Source organism: Apteryx rowi, unplaced genomic scaffold, assembly GCF_003343035.1.
Source record: "Apteryx rowi isolate R43461 unplaced genomic scaffold, aptRow1 scaffold_228, whole genome shotgun sequence".
Lineage (NCBI taxonomy): Eukaryota > Metazoa > Chordata > Aves > Apterygiformes > Apterygidae > Apteryx > Apteryx rowi.
Genome location: NW_020448619.1, coordinates 585,375 through 595,894, shown reverse-complemented (window position 1 = coordinate 595,894; position 10,520 = coordinate 585,375).

Genomic DNA, 10,520 nt, shown 5'->3' with positions numbered 1-10,520 from the left:
GCAGCAGCGCCACCGCCGGCCGGCGCCGCTGAGGCGAAGCGGGGCTGCCCTAGCGGGGCCCGTGCCGCCGCCCGGCGGAGGCGAGCCAGGCTCGCATCGTCCCTTGGGTCAGGTGACAGCGTGTCCCTGCCCGGCTGGCAGCTTCTGGGGGGGAGGTAGTCCCCTGAGGCCGTGGTTCCTGGCGACCGTTAGCGGCGACCGTTAGCAGGCAGGGCCGCGGGGCCCAGCTGGCTGTTAGGGCCTGCAGGGAGAGCCCAGTGCCCCGGGTTAGCTCGCTGTCGGGGAGCTATGGGTAGTAGGTGCTGCCATCTGCTGTTTTCTGCTCCTTGGACATCTCCACGTTTGGGTGCCAGCAGAAGGTCATTTGGCATTGAATAAACTTTTGCTGCTCTCATTTCAGCCCTCAGAGCTGAGGAACTTGACAGTTTCCAGCACTCACCTCCCAGCCTTGCAAAGTTTCTTGTTAAAGATAGGTAGGTAACCACTTTCTGCAGTGGGGAAGAAGAGCTGCAGACAGGAGATGTGATTTTCTACAGCCACGTGAGAAACGAGCAGACCAGCTCCACCAGAACCCAGCCAGGGCTGTGCAGTGACCCATGGGAATGTTCTCTGTTTCAGTGTCGCATGTCCATGACACAGGGTTATGAGCAGTCTTCTTGTGAAAAAACCTAAGATGGCAGATGAGAAACAGCTGCTAGTGCAGCTTCTAGGTCTGCCATTTCTCTTAGCAAATTTATATCTGTAAGTACTTCTAGTTTTATACTCTCTTGTTGATGGAACTGAGCTTTCATTGTTATGTTGAACAGCACCTACAGCTACTGCAAAAATAATCCTATGGGAATTAGAAACATGCAGAGCCAGTCAGGGAGACAGGAGAGCAAAAATTAGCGGAGAACAGGAACTTCTTGCTGTTCTCTTGCTCTCTGAATCCAATGCAGGCTGGTACAGATGTAATCCTTTTCTCCTGTGATAGCTCTTGGGGGGCTCACATGAACTGATTTTTAGCGGATAGGTGTTCACATCAAAGGCAAGTTTATCCCTTGTTGACAACAGTCTCAGCAGGTTGAATGGACTCTGCCCTCCCCCCTGAAAAAGGGACTTCCATAGTAGAGCTGAGATGTAAGGAATGCTGTGCTGGTATATTTGTTGTGTGCCCAAGCACAAACTTGGACAATGTGCTGTCTTTCACAGCAGTACACTATGCACATTTAAACAAAATACTCAGGTTCTCATTACATAAAAGTTATATCACAAGCAGGTTGAAAGTTGCAAAATCTCACTGTCATTGATTTTTATCTTCAAATCATCTCTTTAAGCAAGGCCAGGCTGCTTAAATATGCTGCCAGGTAACCTTCAAAATTATCTTGTGATGACTCACTGCTCTGATAAACTTTATTGACAGGTTCACAAATCAATACCTGCTGATTAACACAAGGTGAAGAAAGAAAGCTCTGTCCTGTAGGTTTTGGCTTTAGGAAGTTTCTGTTTTGGCAGTATTACAGACTTTTTGTTCTGCAGAGATGTAAAAGCTATATGCAAATTGTCTTTCCCTTTCTGGAATTAAACTTGCCAGTTTTTCTTCTTTCTGTATACAGAAAGAAGCAATGTTAGTAGTTATGCTGATTGAAACCAAGTAAGGTTATGGCTGTATATATATCTTTATGATCTCATTTACACTGACGTGACAGTACAGACTCAGGTAATGTTGGATGAGGGATTACAATTTGCTCCTAAGCACACACAAAATAATATTGCTGACTTTATTTAAGAGGCTGTATTTTGACACCACAGTAATAGAGCAGAAGCTTGCCTCATACCATATGATTTCACTCTTTTTTTACCTGAGCACTTGGAAAAATAGATGATCTCCTCTTGGTCTGAGCAGCTAATTAGAAGTTGAGCTTTGGGACTTGCTTACAACAGGAAGAAATATGAGTTGGATGTTTCTTTGGTTTCTGTATCTTGAGCATAACAGCACAGCAGGATGTACTTTTCCCTCTCTCAAGTACAAGCCTGCAGTCTTCCCAGAAGCTTGCTCTCAGCTTCCTCTCAGTATTTCTGTGGCTCTTCCACCTTCATTTTCTTCACAAACACATAGCTGCAAATCCAAGTGAGAATTTCAGCTGCTTCATTTGCAGTCAGCTCCCAAGGAGGTATTTCATACATGCCCAGTTCTGTTCTTTCCTAGGGCTTTCAGCACAGCCAGTGCTTTGGGCAGTGGCTTCTATTACATGAACAAATTTACTCCCTTTACTTTCCCATTTCATGACTTAACAGGACCATTTAATGAGCTCCATGATTGTCTCTAGCTCCATGATCGTCTCTCTCCATAACTGTCACGTATGCTGGCAGCTACTGAGATACTTTAGCAGCACAGTATGTATACCAGCAGCACTGCCATGTGGCACTTCTGTGGTACTTTTCATCTCTAAGGGTTCCCAAACACTTTGCAGCCTGTGTTACCCTGCCAGTGGAGTTCTTTCGCTAGCATTTAAAAGCTGTTCCTCCCTGCTCTGCGTTATTTCTGAGTAGCTGGGCTCTTGCAGTCTTGAAACAGTGGGAATCCTGGCAGAAATGGAAGTGTGGGTTACAGCTAGGAAAGAAGATTAGCATACTGGAAGGGATAGCTGCTCCTGTGGGAAATAGTGGGTGTTTTTTCCCTCTCTTCTGCATCACAGAGTAGAACAGAAAACTTCTGTCCCTGCAGATCTCCCAAAGGACTCCAGAACAACCGGACACTTTTCCCCCAGTCTGTTGACTCCTGAGGTCTGCAGTCGTGTGGGACAGTTCCTGTGGACAAGAGCAAAGATGATCTTAGGATGAAGTCACTTGGCAAAGGCAGTGGGTTGAGCTCCCAGCTTTGTTACAGACACTATGTGATCTTATCACATAGTACCAGTGCAAGCTGTGACTTCTTCCTCTCTCCAGAGCTCACAGCTGTGGGTTTGCATGCTTGGCATGCAAACAGTGCTGAGTTAATTCTACTGGGAGAAAAACAGAAGGTGAAAAGCTACATTTCCATTAACAGTGTAATGTACTGTATTAGAAAATCAAACAACCAGCCACTATGCTGAAAACACCTTTGCATTTCATCTGTAATCACTAACTCATCCTCCCTCCCAAAGGTTCAAGTTCCCTACAAGGAGCCTTTTTTGAGAGATGTCACTTATTTCATGGGGTAAGAAAATAACTAAATCACTTCCAGAGGTGTATATTCTCTGACTTCAAGCCTCTGCATTGCAATTTGTTATAGTCATTCCTCCTGATGTGATATTGTGCATTTTCTGTGTTTGATAGCAGACATGTCTCTAACTTTCAAATATCATCCTTCAGCAAAAGCCCAAATTATCAATGGTAAGGGTCTAAAACTTGCATAATGCAGTGCAAGACAAAGAGGAAATACTGCAGTCAAAACCCTTAACAGAAATCAGTGATAGTTTTTTTTACTGGCTCTGCATAGCGGAAGCTGCTACAGCAACAGACTGGACTCTAACCAGTCCCTGAGCAGACCTTCTGTATTATCCAGTCGTTCTGGGTCACCCTGTGGCAGATTCAAAATATAGCCTGGCTGCTACTGCAGATCATCTCTGAAAAAAGCATTTTGCAAGAAAGAACAAGGCCCATCGTACCCCTCTCTTTGACAGCCAGTGCACAGCTTTGCATCTCTAGCACAGCATCACCTTTTGTGTGGTGCTGCCAGCCTGCAGCACTTAACCCGGCTGCAGCTATTGGGATATCTTGCACTACACAGCAGCCTTTCCTCCAGTGCAGTTGCAAGTCTTTTAGGCCCTGTGCTCCCAACACAATCTCCTAAAGTGCTGGACTGTTGCAGTGCTTTCTGGAACAGGGCAGCTCGAGCACAGGCCTGGACAAGATAAGTCCTGCTGCAAGCCTATATATGAGAGAGAAGGGACAGCAAAACTAATTAGGGTCCTGCCCACAAGGCTAAGAAAAAAGATCCATGGGTGCCCAACACTGTTCCTAGAAATACGGTCATACACCAGCCAAATGCAACTGACTTCTCTGGTTAGTAATCCAAAAAACAACCGTGTTGGATGTGGCCACAAATTTTATTTAGAGCCAGGAGGGTAGCAAAGATGATACAACCCAGAGGAGATATTAGGATATAATTTGAAAAAGCAGGTTTATAAAAAGGGCTAAGGGAATTGTAGTCCCCCTCCTCACCTTCCCCTCTATCCCTTCACTTTATATTCTCCAGAGAGAAGCAGAGAGTATTCAGGGGGGCCCTGTCCTCCCCATTGCTCAGATCGCTGCCACCTTTGACCCTGCTCAAAATCAGATGTGATTCCAACCTTTCAGCACTGATGTCACTTTGACTTCAGCGCAAACTCTACAACATTTGTTTTTAAGCATTAGTTCTTTTAGCTGAGTGATTAGTAACCTTTCTCAAAATAAATACGGCTATATCTCTCAGGGTTGCAGAGAAAAACTTGAAAATATGACCCCAGGACAGTGTGACCAAAGGCATGGCTTCATGTCACATCTAGTCTAAATCTAACTGTGGTCCTGCTATTCCACTGTGTTGTATTGCATTTAGATAGCAATGGATAGCATATGCGTATCTGCAGAATGACTCAGATCAGTTGCCTCATCCACTGAAAAACTAGTCTTCTGGGATTTTCTTTTTTGGAGGTCCTTCTAGTGGCTCATCAAAATAACCCAAATTCCTATGCAGCTACATGCTCAGTTAAGCCTATCTCGTGTAGAGTTCCTGTCTCCTCTCTGTCAGAACAAGCTGATCCTGAGGACAGCTAACCTTTGTTCATGGTGGATTTTCAGCCAGATCATGAAACTCATTTAGCTCTCTTCTTGGCTGACCTAAGACAAACAGTAGGAATGTAAAACGGACACTAGTGAGAGTGATGGCCTAGTCTTGAACTAGAATAAGCTGATCATAAAGAACATGCTGGTGGGCTCAAGCACCAAGACTTAAAAGACAAGACCCCAAGTGTTTTTTTTCTTTTTAATCAGGACTGTTGGTTATTGAATGTTTGAGGTTGGCAGTACTGAACCAACCTGAGAATTTGCATATGAAAATGCCTTTGAAGGCATCATCTGTTTTCTTTGTGATCAGAGGTATCTAAATTGAGTGAATCAACCAGGAAAATTAATCTTTGTCTGGAACACACCTTGACTATTCAGTCTGAAACACACCTGAATTCTGAGACTGTTCTGATCCAAATTAGAAATCTGAAATCAGAGACGCTTCTATGACAGACTGTTTTGTAGAAGCTGCACATACCTTTCAGCTTGGATTTTAAGCAACCCAAGATAATAACATTAATTTTAGACCTGTGTGATTTTGTCAGTAGCTTTTCAATCATGTTCCAAAATATACACAGATTAAATTTATTCAATGATATATACAAAAGTGCTGTCTTTTCAGAATGGCCAGGCTAAGTGGCTTGGTGTTTCAAGTGAATGAAAGCAAAATTAAACCAAACCACAGACCTGAGTACCTATCTGCAGGAAGATTGTGCATGACACTTTCTCAGAAGAGACAGGAAAAATCTATTGTTATCTCCAAAAATACTTGTGTCTGTCAAACTTATGCTGAGAGCTAATGGCTGCCCCATTTGCATTGGTTGTCAAATTGGGTCAAAATATTGTTTTTGTTTTGAATTTGTGTCTGTTTTGAATTCTCACTGATCTTTTTCAAAGAAAGCAAAGTGAAAAATGGGGCAGAAGCTGACAAGATCATTCATATCACAGGAAGGTTCCTGAACAAAGTCCCTTGCTTCTAATTCCTACCAGTAATGGACAAGAAGGGTCCTTTGGTTCCTGCTCCAATTCCATATGGATGAATAAATTCTGATGTGTATGTTTCCCACCTTCTCCTGAGGAGAAACGGTATCAGCCATCCAGTTGCACAAATAAATCCATGATAAAAAGTGTACTTGAATAAGAAGGGGAGCAGTGTGAAAGGTATTAGGATGCAGCTTGTCTAGGCTCAGATCAAGTGTCTGTAATTGCAGTATATAGCTATATTAATAAATTGTCCAGATAAACATAAATCATTCTGTGTGAAGAACTGAAGTCTCTAATATCTTTATCTTACAGTTGTTTAAGGAAAAGCTGGCACACAAAGGAAGGAGTTAACGTGGTTAGGGGAGTTATGAATAGTTCAATTGTTATTACAGCCAGCAGGCCACCCATAAATGTATATCAAATGTTGAGCTCAGCAGGAGTTTACAAAACCAGGACACTTAATGAGTCATAAAGTGCCAGGAATAATGAGAAATGGCATTAAACAAACCATTTCTGCCTCTCCTGGGCTCATCCAGAGATGGTGACAAGAATCCCTCTGCTGTCTCAGCTCTTCCTGCTTAAATAAAATTTTTGACTTACACTGAATTATAGCTCTGGCTGAGTTGCCCAAGCCAGGGAGCTGGTGCTGCTTGAGAAGCTCTGGTGGAAGAAAGAGAAGCTGGCAGTGAATGTCTCTTCTCTGCTCATTTGCAGGACATTGATTGTAGTGCTTCCTGATGTAACTTGTTTTCTTAGCTCTCCCTCTGCTTCCAACTCCTTGCAAGAGAGACTATTAATAGTCATGTAATGTTGGGGGAAAACTAGAGTGGGAGAGGAAGAGATCTGAGAATGAAGCATGCCAACAATTAAAAAGCTGAATGTCTGAGGATGAGTCATGTTACTGGCTATGACTATGTCTGTGCTAGGACTGTGTAACCAGTCAAGGGATAACTATTTCTGGACTTCCCCTACCTATAGCAGTCAGGACCCCGAGTATACCAAGAAGCCCTCGCTACCCTGACCAGCCATATCTGGGTCCTCCACTTGCGCACCCTTTGTCCACTGGCCCAAGAGCTGCATTTAAGCTCAGACCCTTTGCCTTGGCTCTTGCCTGAGCTGCGTTGTCTGTGCTGTATCTATTCTTGGACCTTACTGACTTGACTTTCCAGGCTGACCTCAGACCTGCCTTTTTACTTTGTCCTTTTCTGGCAATGACTGCAGCTGGTCCTGGTTACTATCACTGGACTTGTCCTGCTCATCTTGTTCGGGTACTGTGGGGTGGGCCCTTGTCAGTGAGGTCACTGCCCTGCCTGCCTCTGTCACCCTTGGCTCCCAGCTCACCTTCCCTTGTGGAGCATCCCATTCTTGCTGTTCCCTGATTGCACCGTCATTTAGGAAGCAGTCCTCAGTTAATCCCAGGACCGTAGGGATTGTATCCAGCACCAATGGGTGGAGTTATATTGACTCTCGTAAAAATTCAGAAAGTTGATTCCCAGTACAGTCAGTGAGAGGAAACTCAAGTGTTGCAGGAAATGTCTCTTATACTGTGCAAAGAGGAGAATCTTTTCTGACCTGCTGTTCCTGACACATCACTGCCAGCAGCTGACATTTTTCCCCCTTTTCTCCCCAGGTGTTTTGCTCTGTTCACATCAGAAGGGGTGGATCTGCCTGCTTCAATTAGAGCATCTGAAAGGTAGAGGTGCGCACTGTGAACTTGGTCTGCTTCTATCTAATATGATGGAGGGAGCTCAAGATCATGAGTCATCCTATCCTGAGACATGGCTAAGAGGCTGTGAGCCATCCCCTAGGGAAGTCTGTCTTTCTTCATGGACTGTGGAGTGAGCCTAATTTAGCCTGGACACCTCTACTTCTAAAGGGCTAAAATTAGATGGGGTAAATTCTTCTACCTCCCCAACCCCCAGAGTATCCGAAGTGCGTCAGAGTGCCATGGCTCTTGTAGCTTGAGGCCAAATGCTACACAACCTTTATTTTACCTGGAGGATGCTCCTTTAATTTCTACCTAGAACCACAGGTGAAATCTTTGCCTTGCTGACAGCTCTATGACAAGTGGTTCTGGCACACAAAGCCATCAAATTCTCTGCAATGCTTACTTAGCTGCTTTTCCCTTCACAAACAAAATCAGAGTATGAGGAAAATGCCACTGCTATGTGTGGGAAGGTACAACCAAGAGGGCCGGTGAGACCAATCCTTAACGGACATGGCCACTCCTCCTCAAAACAGAAATACAGTGCCCAGGGGTTGGTTTGTGTGGTGGAAGACTTGCGTGTCCTGCTGGGGACCCCCTGTTGAACACAGTCTTGAAGGAAGACTCACTTTGTGGGATCATCCAGTCCAAAGTTTCTCCACAGCTTGAAAATCATTTTTTAATTGGAAAAAGAGCAACAGTTTATAGACAGTAGCACTTCAAGAAGTCAAAAATTTCTTCTTTGTGCAGGAAGATATTTAAGCCCTCTGTGGGGAAAAAACAGCCTGGAATCCATGATCAGCCTTGAAGGAGAGGCAGTTCCATTGTACAGTTATGTAGAAAAAAGAAACTGACTTTATTTTGCTTTACATGTTTGTGAAAAGTCTGGAACTTAAAATTTAAGGCAAGGCTAAGCAGACCAACAATATGAATAAACATGTCAGCAGGGACATGCTGAATTTATTGTGACTGTTTGGAAATCTCTGTATTGCAGTAGGGAAGTATTTAGTTGTGGCAATGCAAAGTGGTTTTTTTGCTCAAGTAAAATACAGAATACAAATGAGGCTGTTTCTGCAGAATGCCAGCTAAAGGGAAAGATATACAATGTCCAGGTTTGGTATTTTAGTGTTATAAAAATTATGACAATACTAAAATTTTAAACTTCTGACCTATAGAGATAGAATGGCAGAGCTGTGCTTTCCTTACACTCTTGTTATCGTTTTATAAATTGGAAACATTAGCTAAAAAAGTACATATCCTTTAGCATTGCAGAACCCTGTATCTATCAGGTTTCACCTGCCTAATTGAGGAGATTGGCTAAGGTGGCTGCCAAGGTTAAAATTGGCCTCCTTAATTGGTGTCTCTTACTTCTCTAGATAACCTCCTAGTAGAGAGGTTTGCTCTCTGGATAAGCCACTTCTGCTTACAGCAGCATGTGTCTCTAGCCTAGTCAGTGTAACTGTGATTTGCAACCCCAAAGGAAAGATTTTTACCTCTGGTGTGAACCTTGCAGGCCCCTTTACCAAAAAGGTATAGTGCTTGCCCCGTTCTCCTAATGCCAATGCTAATGCCAAAATAACAATGTTATTTTGGAGCTGTTTTTCATCTGAAAACAGAAACACCATCCTGATAAAAATATGAAAAAAACTCCCTTCAGCAGAAGCTATCTGTTCTCCACATTCCCTCAAATCAATTCCTGCTGCATTGTGTGTCTCTGAATGTAGCAAAGGCAGAGTAACATAAGGCATCCGGAAAACGTTGACCTCTGATAACATCCCTGGTTCAGTTTTAGAAGTGCAGAAAAGCAATGCTAAATAGCTAATCCTATTTATTGCCTTAACAATTATCCATAACTGGTACTTTGCTCTATACAGTAACTCTAAGTTGCTTCTTTCTGCACTAGTAGTGAAAGGCTTCTGAGACTCTACATATGCTGGTCTGTAGATACGCTCTAGTTCAGCCTGGTTTGCTGGAGCATGCTTCAGTCCTACTCTAGGAGGATTATTATTGATCTGAAACTTCTGTTGCCTTTCCTGAGTCAAAATCAGTGAAGCTCTACAGAAAACAAGGGGTTAATAGCAGTGACACAGCAGAACTGTTTACTGGAACAGGCGATCTCTTCTACAATTGTTCACACTGCCTTGTGGAGACCAAAGGAGAATCAAAACACAGTTCTGTAATCGTACAGGTCATATCATACATTTTGTGGCAAAACTAGTGTTCCTTATTAAGCTTTAGAATACTTTTCTATTAGGGAGTCTTCTCTGGAGGTAAAAAATACGCACAGCTGAATGGGATTTTGAGCAGTAAAAATGGTCTCTCAGACTAGTAAAACAGTGAAAGAATTCAAAAAGGAAGGGAATACTGGTGTAATTCAAAATTCAGTATATGTTTTCAAAATGCGCCTCTGCTGCAACAGTAAAAGTAATAAGGATCAACAGTAATTCTGGCCAGCTTTATGTGTACTGGGTTGCAACCCAAAGCAAAATTCCTTGAGGGAGAAAATAAAGGTTTATAATAGAAATGCTGACCAGACTGGAGCTGCGATCAGTAATGCTTCATCTACAACTTCATTCTTAACCCTGGGCTGCTTTCTGCTGGTGAAAGTAGCTGCTGCCAAAATACCAATTACTTTAAAGGAGCTGCACTGTTATCACTTCTAGAGGAACTTCCTATTGTTTCTGTGTGCAGCATTAAAATAAGTAGCTGCTTCAGAAAATAATATTAGGGTTGAAGTAGAGCTCTTCCAGATGCTGTTTAGCTTTCACAAAGAAAACAACAGGGAGAAATTGAAATACAAGATCCTTGCTTAAACAGAGCCCTCTCATCCCTGTAGGCAAAACTGGCCACATAAAATCCTGAGCTGAGTTGAGATCAGGCTCTGAGGTTCTCATTCAGAGCAGTCCCTGATGGACGGCTTTACTGGGTTTAGATGGCAGAGGGAGGCTGCAATCTCAGCAGGAATACAATGAAGCTAAGGACTCTGCCTCTTCAACAGAAAGGACAAGCTTTTTCCTTGGCCCTGCAAAAAGGCACAAAGGGAGAA